This window comes from Callithrix jacchus, chromosome 3 (assembly GCF_049354715.1).
Source record: "Callithrix jacchus isolate 240 chromosome 3, calJac240_pri, whole genome shotgun sequence".
Lineage (NCBI taxonomy): Eukaryota > Metazoa > Chordata > Mammalia > Primates > Cebidae > Callithrix > Callithrix jacchus.
The window spans coordinates 5,367,006-5,381,181 of record NC_133504.1 but is presented as its reverse complement, the minus strand read 5'-3'; the positions used below and the strand labels follow the sequence as shown (position 1 = coordinate 5,381,181).

The window sequence follows — 14,176 nt, the reverse complement described above, 5'->3', positions numbered from 1 at the left end:
TAGGCAAGCTAACTCTGGGAGGAACTGAGTTTATAATTTAACTCAAAACGAAGGCGGCAACTTCCCTTTCCCAAAACGAGCCTCCTTCTTGCCAGGGAACCTGACTGCCTTTGTAGGACTAACAAATCAGCCATGAGATTTGTGACTCAATGACTCCTGCAGACAACATCACTGTTTCAGAATGTAAGACTGGTCTTTTGAGATGTCTTCTCAAGTTTTTGCATTTCTAACAAATGATGGCTCTATCCAGACCTGCCGACAAGCCTGTGGCTCCACGTAGGAATCATCTCAGTGTAAAAGGGCAGGTTCGGCTCCCTATGATTTCATCTCCGGCCCAAACGATCAGCACTTCTCATTCCCTGGCCCCCTACCCACCAAACTATCTTTAAAAAACCCCGTATCAATGCTGAACATGGTGGCTCATGCCTGTAATACCGGCGCTTTGGGAGGCTGAGGCAGGTGGATCACTTGAGGTCAGGAGTTCAAAACCAGCCTGGCCAACATGGTGAAACCCCATCTCTACTAAAAACCAAGAAATTAATTGGGTATGGTGGTGGGCACCTGTAATCCCAGCTACTCAGGAGGCTGAGGCAGGAAAATTGCTTGAACCTGGGAGGTGGAGATTACAGTGAGCTGAGATTCTGCCACTGCACTCCAGCCTGGGCAACAGAGCAGGGCTCTGTCTCAAAAAACTAGGCAGGGTGCAGTGGCTCACACCTGTAATCCCAGCACTTGGAGAGGCCGAGGCAGGTGGATCACAAGGTCAGGAGATCGAGACCATCCTGGCCAACATGGTGAGACCCCGTCTCTACTAAAAATAAAAAACTACCCGGGCGTGGTGGTGGGTGCCTGTAGTCCCAGCTACTTGGAGGCACACTACAAGGAGTTCTCAGTTGGGGCCTCTTTTCCAGTCTACTGTTTTGCTGATAGTCACCCTTCTTCAGAGCAAGGGGGTTTAAAGAGCTATTCTTCTTCACTTTGCTTTGGTATCAAGCAATTTCCACTGGGATGAACACTGGGTCCAGTGAGATCACCCTTCCTCAGAGAAACCCCGCCACCTACCCAGTGGTGAGAAACAGAGGGCCCTTCCAGACTCCCCCGACCACAGTTCACCCCATTCCTGGCAGCGTAGCAATTCTGCAGCCCCTCTGACATCATCCATCCCTGCTGGCTCATGTGTCACGGTCTGGCCTTAAGTATGGGGTGCTAATCCCAGCTTGGAAGAGAGTGGAGGAAACGGGACTGGCCCTGGCCATGCCCTCCCTCCTTAGGGAGCCCCTGGTATTTCTGAACGGAATAGTCATAGAGGGGATAGAGGGGAGGAGGAGGTATTTAAGGGATGGCTCAGGCCTGTGGCTGGAAAATTGACCTTCTTGTTAAGCTTGGCAGAGTGGATTTTGAGTATTGTACTTTCAGATAAATTCCGGGAGGTGACATAAGTCACACTCCAAACTGTAAGGAGAGTCTCACCAGTTCCATGCTCTACCCTTCATGTTCCTCCTCCCTCTTATTTCTCTTTTTATCTACCTTCCACCTCCCTTCCCTCTTCTTCTGCTCTCCCTGAATTATGCCCCAGTCTAGAGGCGTGCTCAGCAGGAAAACACACACTCTGAGGGGATGGATGTGTCTAAAGACTGTGTGCATAGCTGTTATTCTTGTGTTTATGAGCCTCTTACCAAAGCACTCTAGGACACGCTGTTGACATGTCATCTTAGAAATGCAAAGGCAGGCTTTGAGAAGGTCTCTCACTGTCTCTTTAATGATAGCATTTGGAAATGGTGAAGAAGCGCCTGGTGCATGCATTACATCAACAGAGCATAGAGGCACGGCGGGTCGGTAGCTGCCTTTAGTCTGTAACAATAGACAGTCAGGCTCTTCACTGTAGCTCCGGCTGCAGCAGACCCCACAGTTATCTGCCCAGTAGACAACCACACCTCTCACTCTCCCTTGCTCTAGGGTTGCTGATTTTGTTCAGGGGAGCAACGAAACCAGGGTAAGGGGATCCCTTCTGTAGCCGCAGGGGTGCACTGATAATAAACAAAGATATTATTTCTCTTTCTCTTTGCCTTTTCTAATTTTTCTTTTTCTTTTCTTTTCTTTTTTTTTTTTTTTTTTGAGACGGAGTTTGGCTCTTGTTACACAGGCTGGAGTGCAATGACGCAATCTCGGCTCACCGCAACCTCCGCCTCCTGGGTTCAGGCAATTCTCCTGCCTCAGCCTCCTGAGTAGCTGGGACTACAGGCGCACGCCACCATGCCCAGCTAATTTTTTGTATTTTTAGTAGAGGCAGGGTTTCACCATGTTGACCAGGATGTTCTCAATCTCTTGACCTCGTGATCTACCCGCCTCGGCCTCCCAAAGTGCTGGGATTACGGGCGTGAGCCTACCGCACCCGGCCTTAATTTTTATTTGGTCTCACTTTGTTGCCCAAGCTGGAAGAGTGCAGTGACACAGTCTCCGCTCACTGCAGCCTTGACTTCTAGGGCTCAGGTGACCCTCCCAGTTCCGGAGTAGCAGGCAATACAGGCATGAGCCACCATAACCAAGCTAGCTTTTTAAATATGTGGGCTGGTCTCAAACTCCTGGGCTCAACCGATCTGCCAGCCTCGGCCTCCCAAAGTGCTGAGATTACAGGCGCCAGCCACCATGGCCAGCTATTTCTCTTTCTGATGATTTGTTTAGCTGTGGACTTGTGACCTGGTTATAGCCGATGGGACTCAATTGGAGAGGCTTCTGGAAAGTAATTTGTTCTTTAATGAGAGACAGTGACCTGAGCCTTCTTCTTACCTTGGATGTAGCTATTTATTTTTTATTGGGACAAAGTCTCACTCTGTCACCCAGGCTGGAGTGCAATGGCATGATCTCGGCTCACTGCAACCTCCACTTCCCAAGTTCAGGTGATTCTCCTGCCTCAGCCTCCCGAGTCGCTGGGGTTACAGGCATGTGCCACCACGCCCAGCTAATTTTCATATTTCTAATAGAGACAGGGTTTCACCATGTTGTCCAGTCTGGTCTTGAACTCCTCACCTGGTGATCCACCTGCCTTGGCCTCCCAAAGTGCTGGGACTGCAGGTGTGAGCCACCGTGTCTTATTTAAAGAAAGATGGCTGGTGCTGAGGGTGACACCTCGGAAACACCAGGAAACAAGCCATTCACCGTGACAATGCGTGAACAAAAGAGGATGGGCTTGAGTCCTGTGACACTGGCAATTCACTGCAGCAATCCCGGAAGCAGCGGACTGTGGGCTTCTTACCCTGGGAGCTGCTGAAGCATCTTGAATGCTGAAGCCTAGGCCAGCGAAGGGTTTTCCTGCTCGCTGAAGCTGAATGTGCCTCCCCTGCCTCTGTGGTCTGGTCCTCCGCATCTGCTATAACACTCGGGGAACGGATCACGGTCTAAGAATCACCGTGCTGTAACACTGCCTTTTGATCAGTTTTAAATTGTTCTTATTGTTTTTATTTTATTTTATTTCATTTTTTGAGACAGAGTTTCACTCTTGTCCCCCAGGTTGGAGTGCAGTGGTGCAATCGCGGCTCACTGCAACCTCTGCCTCCTGGATTCAAGCTTCTCCTGCCTCAGCCTCCCGAGTAGCTGGGATTACAGGTGTCCACCACGGCAGCTGGCCTAAAATTGTTCTTACTGTTATTTTAATAGTTTTCCCTTCATGCCTGTAATCCTAGCACTTTGGGAAGCCTAGGTGGGCGGATCATGAGGTCAGGAGTTCGAGACCAGCCTGACCAACATGGTGAAACCCCGTCTCTACTAAAAATACAAAAATTAGCTGGGCGTGGTAGTGTGCACCTGTAATCCCAGCTACTCAGGAGGCTGAGTTAGGAGAATCACTTGAACCTGGGAGGAGAAGGTTGCAGTGAGCCGAGATTGTGTCACTGTACTCCAGCCTGGGTGTCAGAGAGAGATTCTGTCTCAAAAAAAAAAAAAAAGTTTTCCCTCAGTAGAATAGAGAGCCCTCAATCAAACAGCAAGAAAATCTGCCCAGGGCTCTACAGAGGCTTCCATTCATTATCACCGAAAACAAATAATACATGCTCGTTACAAACATTCACATCATACAAAAATGAATAAATAAACCTGGAAGCAAATGCAGCTGTAATTGCCTTCTAGATCTTTTCCCCTCGTTATGCAGAGTAACCTGAGATCACATATATTAAAAACGAAGGTCCCCTGAGGATTCACCGAGTGCCATGTACGCTCTGTTCCAACGACCTCGCGTGTGTTAGTTAACGTCATTCTTACAAGGTACCGTTCAGGTAAGCACAGTCCTGGAAACTGGAGAACAGAGAGAAGCCTCACTATTGCTCAGTGGCACAGACCAGGAGCCCACACAGCTCAGACCCACAGGCCCCAGACTCCAGTGCCTCCCGGCAGTGCTTAGTAAACGTGTTCAGGCCGGGCGCAGTGGCTCAAGCCTGTAATCCCAGCACTTTGGGAGGCCGAGGCGGGTGGATCACGAGGTCAGCAGATCGAGACCATCCTGGTCAACATGGTGAAACCCCATCTCTACTAAAATTACAAAAAATTAGCTGAGCACGGTGGTGCGTGCCTGTAATCCCAGCTACTCAGGAGGCTGAGGCAGGAGAATTGCCTGAACCCAGGAGGCGGAGGTTGCGGTGAGCCGAGATCGTGCCATTGCACTCCAGCCTGTGTAACAAGAGCGAAACTCCGTCTCAAAAAAAAAAACCTGTTCAGTCAACAAATGTTTCTCATTGTTCAGAAGTTTGATAGTTTCATAATCAAAACTGACAGTATTTTTCTGTGTAGTTTCTGGCCCCGGCGCCACGCTAAGTGAGGCGATTTAACTTCTCAAACAGATTAACTGCTCAGGTTATTTGTTTTAACTTTCAAGTTTCCAAAACACATTTCTTCACAGCAACCTGGTCATAATTTCCTAAAACTTTCTCCATGATGTAGCTGAGTGTTATTATACACATCAGAAAGACTTAATGAAACTGTTAATCAATATAAGCGGAATGATTTTATCACACAAAGCAGGACTCTGACCTGTCTAATAGTCCACATAAAACCATTAGGAAGAAAGGCTGACTGTTGGCTGCATCTACTCTCACTTCCTGACCCTGCTTGAGTCAGACTATGTCAGCTGCGGCTCGGGTTCTGAGGATGACAAGCTGCTGGTAATTAACGGAGGAGCCTGGCAGCACGTATGAGAGACTGTTGATGGATGAACAGTGGGAACAAAAGACTGGACACCTTGCTAAGAACGGCTTACCATGTTTGCAGGTACAGGTCATTTTCAAAAGGAAGGCCCTCCCAACAAAAGGATCCACCATTCATTCAGCGTGCCTTCTTCGTGAGGCTGGCCAGTCAGAATGCTACGTCCAGGACCCTAACCAACGATGACATTTCTTCCCCAGCACCACCATCTTCTTTTTATGATTCTTGTCATTCTCCCTATAAATTTAAAACTGTTATGATTACCATTTTAGCTTGTAGGCAGCTTTTTAGACTGAATTTATCCACTAAAGACTTTCATAGAGCTACAAGCAAGATACTATGGTCCTGAAGTACCCCCAGATTAATTAACACCCCAATCACGGTGTCTCCTAACGGACTGCCATAACAAAGTGCCAGGAGCTGGGCAGATTTAAAACGACAATTTCTTTTCTCACAGTTCTGGGAACAGGAGGTTCTAACTGAGGTGTCTGGGGGACCTGAAGGGGAGGAGTCACCCTGCCTCTTCCTAGCATCTGGTAGTGGCCGTCAGCCTGTACCCTTTGGCTTGCGGCTGCTTCACTGCAGTCTCTGCCTCTGTCATCCCATGCTGCTCCCCTTGTGCCTGTGCTCACATCTCCCTCTTCTTAAGAGTACACACCGGGCACGGTGGCTCACCCCTGTAATCCCAGCACATTGGGAGGCTGAGGTGGGTGGATCACCTCAGGTCCAGGAGTTCGAGACCAGCCTGACCAACGTGGAGACACCCTGTCTCTACTAAAAATACAAATTTAGCTGGGCGTGGTGGTGTATGCCTATAATCCCAGCTACCTGGGGGGCTAAGGCAGGAGAATTGCTTGAAGCCAGGAGGCGGAGGTTGCAGTGAGCTGAGATCGTGCCTCCAGCCTGGGCAACAAGAGTAAAATTCTGTCTCAAAAAAAAAAAAAAAAAAAGAGTATATCCATTGTACTGGACAAGGGTTCATCCTAGTGACCTCAGCTTAACTTGATTCCACCTGGAAAACCCCTATTTCCAAATAAGGACACATTCACATGAACTGGGGGGGGGACCTCAACATATCTTGTGGAGGGACACAACTCAAATGTACCCACAGCTGGGACACAAGCAGACACACCTTACAGACAGAATGCCTTCAAGGCGGGGATCTGGAAGGGTGTACAGCTGTTCTCTAGCTTTATTAACCGCATCTATCTGCATACTTAAAAAAAACAGTATGCCCACAGAAGGGAAGTGGCGAGAAGGGAAATATGGAAAGATCTAAAATCAGAGAGCCCAAGACTGCTGCATGAATGTGCCGCTGCTCAGGGAGGGCTGCTCCTGAAGGGGGAGGGTGCTCGGCTCTAGCGGTTCACGTCCCCTGTGTGTGAAGCATGTGATACCTTCCGTTTGCTTTGATCCCACACTCACGTAGCAATCATTGGGATTAATTTGGTCCTAACAGGAATTCCTCTTACGGGGAAAGAGAAGATGATGCAACATTACATCAGCGCTTTATGAGTCAGGTGAATGGGCTCCACACTGAGAGAGGCTGGTCAGCTGTGAAGGTGCTGGGCCATCAGATTTCCGAGTCTGAAAGATCAGGAATCCTGAGTTCTGGCAGCAAAGTGCTACCCTCTAAGGATGCAGGTGAGCTGAATCAGGCTTTGTGCCACAATGGCCCTGCCTTGCTGTTACTTCAAGTTACATAGGTTCAGATTCAATCAAGTAACTAGCAGCATACTCACTGAAAGCAAATACTCTAGAAATGATGACTATTTGCATTGAAAGTGACCTGATATATTAAGGGTTTAATTACCCCATGAGTCAGAATGAGATCTTTATAAACAACCAAACCTGAAGGAGTGCTGTATGAAAACAGGCCAGCGTCGGGGTGGACCGTGCAGACTTCTGAGGCTACCTGGCAAGCTGCTGCCCAAGAGGAACAAGAGAGCAGGAGAAACGTTCACGGTTCAACACCAGCCTGTTCCTGGTCTTTGTGTTGTGAAGGAGTTGGCCCTGCTTCCCTGGCTTGCCCCCAGCCCTCTCCCTCTTATCATGGCTGCTCCCGGAGATGTCTGTTCTTAATTTCCTCTCTCTCTCATTTTGACTGTTCACTGCATGCTGGCGCTTCACACGCCGACTACTGTGTGCTCTTGTCTATCTGAACATCCAAGGCCCTTTAAAATCTGACCCTAGGCAGCCATGTCTCTTCATCCCTTAGGCACACCCATGCTCTGCTGTCCCCAAGCGAATGTTGACTATGCAGGCTACCATCACCCGTGCTTGTTTTCTAGGGCGCTCACTCATCAGACACTCAGCATGTGACATGGATTATTCCATGCTCTGGGAAGAGAACAGCTCTTTGTTTGCATGCCTGTGCTTAATTGCGGTCTGGAAGCAGACGAATACTCAGTACATGTTTGTTGGTGGCAGTCAGATGCAGAAAAGGAATCGTGTCAGGGTATCATAAGCAGAAGACTGGTGAACTGGCTCCAGTAACGGAGAACTTAGCATTACCATGGAAGTCTACCGTGGCTCACACTCCAGTTCGATAACTTAGAAAAGTTCCAAGTAGGTAAGCATGAATGTCAGCTTATTCACTGCCAGACTTAATTCATCTCTTTTCCCTACCCCAGATCAGGAAATGTATCTCCTGAGATCAAAGCAGAAACCCTCCCCTGAATATTAATGGACAAACTGTCCATCTCATTCTTATTTTTTTGACACAGTGTCTCACTCTATTACCCAGGCCGGAATGCAGTGGTGCCATCATGGCTTAAGGCACAAGCCATCACCTCAACCTGGGACTACAGGTATGTGCCACCATGCCTCGCTAATTTTTTAAAAATTTTTATTTTTGTATTGATGGGGTCTCCCTATGTTGTTCCCCAGGCTGGCCTGCAACTCCTGGGCTCAGGGGATCCTCCCAACTCCGCGTCAGAACGTGGTGGGATTACAGGCAGGGGCCACCGCGCCTGGCTGCAGGATCTGATTTTTTAAGCTTGCTCCACACTGACCCCACACCCCTGCAGATGCTCACTCACACGCTCTACGTTTCACCTATATTTTTCAGATTAAGCGAAATACAATTTATTGTTCCAGTTAGTAAAAAGTTTGCCTTTCATATCTGTCTTTGCATTTGCATTCATTCCGATTATATTTTGAGTTCTCAAACATTTGCGTTAGTCTCTTGGTTCACTCCGACGGTGTTTAAACAGGCGTGCGTGGGTCTCACTAGCTCAGCTCTGAGAGCCCGTCCTGTCTGCAGGTTCGTGCCTGGCGCACCTCGCTGTCGCTCCCACCCCACCCTTAGTGACGCGCTCTGAGCAGGACCCTGGGGTGGGGGGTGGGGGGGAGTTGCTGTTTCGAGCTCTTTCGCCCAAATACACCTTCCCACCCACCTTCCCTATCATCGGACAGGTGGCCTGACCCCAGCACGCGCAGGCTTGTCGGGCTGGTCAGTTCCAGGCCGTTTCGGAGCCAGGACTCGCCTTCCCGGCCCCGGGCCTGAGCTCGGCGGGTGGGATCTGCGAGGCTCCCAGCACGGGGAAAATGGGCGAGGGTTCCTTTAAGGCGGAAGCGGGCGGGGAGCCGGGCGTCCCCGCGGGCACAGCCCGAGCCGCACCGGGGCCCAGTTAGTCGGGAGCGCGGAAAGGGGCGCGCGGAACCGGGCAACGGCGGCGTCTGGCGCGCGGGGCGAGGCGGGGCTGCTCCCTGCGCCCGGGGCGCTCCGCGGGCGGACCCGGGCCGGGGAGGGGCGACCCCAGCGGCGCGGGGCTGAGCGCCCGGGCGGTTCCTCGGGGCGGAGAGGGCGTCGGGGCCTCCGGGGCTCCGGGTGCGGGGACGCCGGGCTCCTCGCCCCCGCGCGGGCTGCCTCGGCCGGATCCCGCGCTCTGCGCTCTCGCGCGGCGCGTCCACGGTGGAGGGTGAAGGCCGCGGTGCTGGACCTCGGGCCTCTCTCGGCCAAACTCTTCAGGACCTCGACGGCGCCCCCCGCGGGCCCCTCCTCCAGCCGCTCGGGAGCTGCTGCCGTCGCAGGGTCCGGGGGCTCCGGGGCGGGCACCCCGCTGGGCGCCGCCGCCACCCCGACCCCGCTCCCCGCCCTGGCTCCGGACCCCACCTCCTACCCCGGGGGCTCCGCCGCCGGCCGCGCCGCAGGAGCAGTGGGGACCCCGCCCTCGTGGCCCAGCAGCCCGGGAGCGGCCAAAACCCCGCCCCAGCTCCCCACGCCCCCGGGCGGCGGCTGCAGCGCCGCTGGCTCCCCGGCCCGCCTGGTGGTTCCCGCGCGGCCGCCCCCGGGCCCCGGCGAGGTCTGGGCCGCGCTGCCGTCCCTCGTGCGCGCCGCGAGCCCTCGAAACCCGCCCCCGCCTGGCCCGGGAGAGCGAGAGCCGGACGCCTGCGTGCCCCCCGGGGCTGGCCCCGGAACGCTGCTGTCCACCCTGCCCGACGTCGGCGAGGAGGGGCCCTCCGGCAGCGACTCCGAGGGTGGCGAAGCGTGAGTAGCAGTGCGGTCCGGGCGCGAGGTCCTTTTCCTGCCACCCCCGACCCCTCCGCCTGCCGCCCTCACCTTCCCTGGTGCGTTTTAAGAGATAAAATACCGGCAATAACTTCCACCACCCCCCGGGCACCCTCCTTGCCCTTTTCCTGGGTCGGTCCTTGGCTTTGCGGGCTTTCGGGTACGAGCAGGGACCTGCTTTGCGCGTTTTCTCAGAGTGAATCCTAAGGGGCCTTGAAGGAAAAGACAGTGTTGTTTCCCTTCTGCCAGCATTGCTACTTCGAGCGTTCGTTAGTTTGGTTTTCTTAAGGACTTTGGAAGTCCTTTTCTTTGTCTCAGAATATAGCAGGCGTGCGGGGAACCGAACACCTCTGCAGCAGCTGTTCTAAGAAATGGTGACACCTTGTGCTTTCCTGGTTTCTAAGGAGCAGCCCCTAGTCTTACCATGTGGGATGGGTCTCCTTTGTGTGACATCTAGTTAGTTTACAACGAGTAACATCATCTGACACAAATGGAATTGTAATGCCCAGAACGCGTCTGATTATTTCCCTGGAGCTCCTGAGAGCTGCCGCAGTACCCTGAGTTACTACAGAAACTTCACTTCATGGGAACATTTTCACTGGGAATTGGAGGCCGCTTCCCTCAAACCCTCCCCTCCCTTCACTTCCGATAGTAGTGATAAAAACGCTGGTCTTTCAAAATGTGTTTTAGAACTAAGATGAATTGGTGGGGCGCGGTGGCTCACGCCTGTAATCCCAATACTTTGGGAGGCCGAGGCGGGTGGATCATGAGGTCTAGAGATCGAGACCACCCTGGTCAACAAGGTGAGACCCCGTCTCTACTAAAAATACAAAAAATTAGTTGGGCACGGTGGCGCGTGCCTGTAATCCCAGCTACTCAGGAGGCTGAGGCAGGAGAATTGCCTGAACCCAGGAGGCGGAGGTTGCGGTGAGCCGAGATCGCGCCATTGCACTCCAGCCTGGGTAACAAGTGGGAAACTCCGTCTCAAAAAAAAAAAAAAAAAGAACTAAGATGAATTTTAATTTTTGATGAACAGAGCATATTGTTAGCTATTCTTCAGTGGATAAATTTTCATCCTGAATGCTGCAAAGGAATACTGAATTGGTCAAAGGCAGAGGCGCCCATTCACAGACCCAGGTTTCTACATTGTCATCTAGTGAGGCCATTCCCTACTCCCCCTAAAAAATCCTGACTGATTTTTGAATTCATACGGATCCTGACTCATTCACAATTTAAATAATTAGTTTCACAATTGCATGCTATTCATGTCAACATGAAAATAAGCAAAAGTTGTTCCCACTCATTAACAAAGACTACATAATGAAATATATTTATCAACTGATATTTTTCTTTAAGGAAGATTAATTGCTTTTGGAAAACTGACTGGAATACCTATGCCTGAGGAATTAGACCTTTGTTCTTGGCAGCTGGTCCTTAACATTTACGCAATTAATGTTTTATGAGCAAACAGATCTACACACTGACCTTAAACTCTAGTCTTAGTGCTTTTAACAAATAGGCACTGAAATATGCAGCATGGCCAGTGAAAGAATTGGTGTTAGTTTCAATTCTTGAACATCTTAGCTCGTGTTTATATTGTGCAAAAATTTGCAAGAGACACTTTTTCAATAACACTGCATTTGGCATTATTTACAGAAGAGATTACCCTGAATTAACAGATGCATTCAATTTTATAGACAGTGAAGAAATGGAAATTTTAACATTGCTATTATTATTTTTTGAGGTGAAGTCTCCCTCTGTCACCCAGGCTGGAGTGCAGTGGTGTGATCAGTGTTCACTGCAGCCTCAACCTCCCAGGCTCAAGCATTCCGATTCTCTCGTCTCAGACTCTTGAGTATCTGAGACTACAGGTGTGAGCTACCATGCCTGGCCAATTAAATTTTTTGTGTGTGATGACGGAGTCTCCCTGTGTTGCTCAGGCTGGCCTTGAACTCCTGGCCTCCAGCAATCTTCTCACCAAAGCGTTGCTGGAATTACAGGCAAGAGCCACTGCATCTGGTCATGAAATTGGATTTTAGGTAAGTGCCATGAGAAGTAACATACACAGCTAGGTGCTTTGCAGAATCTTTCTGAGTCTGTGTGCTCCTACTGTCTGCAGCAGCAGGTGAAGGAAGGCACACACGAGCGGGAAGCACACTGGCCCTCTGCGCATGCCATTTTTCCTTTCCTTTCGGATCTGTGACTGCTCACATTCCCTTCCTCTCATCATACCCCACTCCTTTTTCAGTCACTAAAACATAAAAAGAGATGAAGGGGAAGGAAGAAAGGACTCAGGTGACTTTTCCTTCAATACGACAGACTTTGCACCTTGAAGGATTGTCTTCCTCTCCTGGATTTCTGCGGTGGGGATTTATAAAACGGAATAGACACATAAGACAATGAATTTAAGTTTGCTCCCATCTCATCTGTCCCTTGGCAGACAGCTGCTGCTGTTACCTGTGTGGTTCATATTAAAATCAGGGATTTAAACTTCAAGTCTGGGAACATGGAGAAATGGGTAATGTCGAGGAAAAAACGTGATGAGAGCGTGTGAGTACCTACAAAGGAAACGTAAACCTGTCCACAAGAAATGCAGATCAATTTTAAGGCTGTGGCACTGAGTTATAGAGGAAAACCCTATTAACAGTTTATGCTTTTTTGATAACATACACTTTACATTTGCCTGATTCTTTTTTTTTTTTTTTTGAGACGGAGTTTCGCTCTTGTTACCCAGGCTGGAGTGCAATGGCGCCATCTTGGCTCACGGCAACCTCCGCCTCCTGGGTTCAGGCAATTCTCCCGCCTCAGCCTCCTGAGTAGCTGGGATTACAGGCACGCACCACCATGCCCAGCTAATTTTTTGTATTTTTAGTAGAGACGGGGTTTCACCATGTTGACCAGGATGGTCTCGATGTCTTGACCTCGTGATCCACCCGCCTCGGCCTCCCAAAGTGCTGGGATTACAGGCGTGAGCCACCGCGCCCAGCCCCCTGATTCTTTACTTGGCTTTAAAATAAATAAATAAATAAATAAAATTAGTGAAATTAACTTGAATAGAAAAATATGCCAAATATCCTGCCATTTAGAGGGGTTTTTTGTAAACGAAGATGCCGAGTAGCAGCAGGGTTTTTTGATCTCTGACCCAGGAATTTTGTAAGTGAAAGGCCGGTGGAAAGGAAACTGCCCGTTTTGCTCCTCAGGGCATACTGGCTGCACATCTGAGCCAGACGCAGAGGATACAGCTCTTTCTTCCCCTCACTTCCTGCATCCCTGGCTGTGAGATCAGCACTTTTGACCCTCACCTTGGCTTCGCTGTGCATTTCACGTCTATATTAGGCCTCAGTGTTTTCCAGTCTCCCTCATCCCTCTTCACCACCTCTTTGCACACTTCCGGTTTGAGACATTGCACCTTGAGAAGGTCTTACTCTCTTACCTGTTCTGCAGACTTAAGGATTCCTAGCAGTACGTAAGGTGGACAGACAGATAGTTGCTGTGTATCCATCTTGGTAGATTGTAAACGTTCTCTGGTGGACAGACAGATAGTTGCTGGGTACCAATGTTGGTAGATTGTAAACGTCCTCTAGTCAGGAAGTATTTACCGCTTGTATAGTCATAGCTATTAGCATATACTCCTTTTCTTTTACCGCTTGTATAGTCATAGCTATTAGCATATACTCCTTTTCTTTAATTTTGAGGGATTGAGTTCCACTGTTGAAATCACGTTAGTGTGGAAACGTGGCAGTGGCTGCTGGAAGGGCTTGTCAGCATGGCTGGCAGTGAAGCGATTGGAGGGACTCATCTTGATTCCTCTGACATTGAGGCAGCCTCACGTATGGTGAAGCCTGTAGACCCGGAAGTCAGAGGAGGTGGATTCCACCTCAAACTAGTGGAGCAATTCTGGGCAGGTTATTCATCTTTCCCTAGCTGTAGTTTTTCTTTCTTAATAATATGGAGGTGATAATAATACTTTCCACATAGAGGTGCTCTAGAAACTAATTAAAATAATGTATGAAAATAATTAAAATAAGTAACATGGAGAAATGCTTAAAAAAAAAAGTGTGTTATCTGCTGGGTGTGGTGGCTTACGTCTATAATCCCAGCACCTTGGGAAGCGGGCAGATCACCTGAGTTCGGCAGTTCTCGACCAGCCTGACCAGCAAAGAGAAACCCTGTCTCTACTAAAAACATGAAAATTAGCCAGCATGGTGGCAGGTGCCTGTAGTCCCAGCTACTCAGGAGGCTGAGGCAGGAGAATTGCTTGAACCCAGGAGGCAGAGGTTGCAGTGAGCTGAGATCGCGCCACTGCACACCAGCCTGGGCAAGAAGAGTGAGACTCCATCTCTAAGTGTTACGTGTGATTGCTATCTGCTTTTTGGCACAGAAATGAAAATTGAGAGCCATATTTTATCTAAAGAAACCTTCTCGGTGAAGAAAAGACTGAGAGAGAAAAATGATTCATTATATTTACCATGT

At 50.0% G+C, this 14,176-nt stretch overlaps 1 protein-coding gene and 1 long non-coding RNA gene across 3 annotated transcripts in view; both read left to right on the top strand.

Annotated features, from left to right (window-relative positions):
• Positions 1-6,728: 6,728 nt before the first annotated feature.
• LOC144581697 (uncharacterized) lies at positions 6,729-8,208 on the top strand. 2 transcript variants are annotated; one of them, XR_013532752.1, is made up of 4 exons: positions 6,729-6,834; positions 7,067-7,762; positions 7,937-8,000; positions 8,080-8,208. It is a non-coding gene; the product is annotated as an uncharacterized LOC144581697 (long non-coding RNA). The 2 variants fall into 2 exon arrangements; XR_013532751.1 differs by lacking the exon at positions 6,729-6,834 and having other exon boundaries at positions 7,599-7,762; positions 7,917-8,000.
• Positions 8,209-8,824: 616 nt separating this feature from the next.
• Positions 8,825-14,176, top strand: part of FAM149A (family with sequence similarity 149 member A) — a 55,405-nt gene continuing 50,053 nt past the window's right edge. Inside the window, exon 1 of the mRNA XM_054252682.2 lies at positions 8,825-9,682. The gene's annotated coding sequence lies outside the window, so the exon portion shown is untranslated. The remainder of the gene's footprint in view (positions 9,683-14,176) is intronic.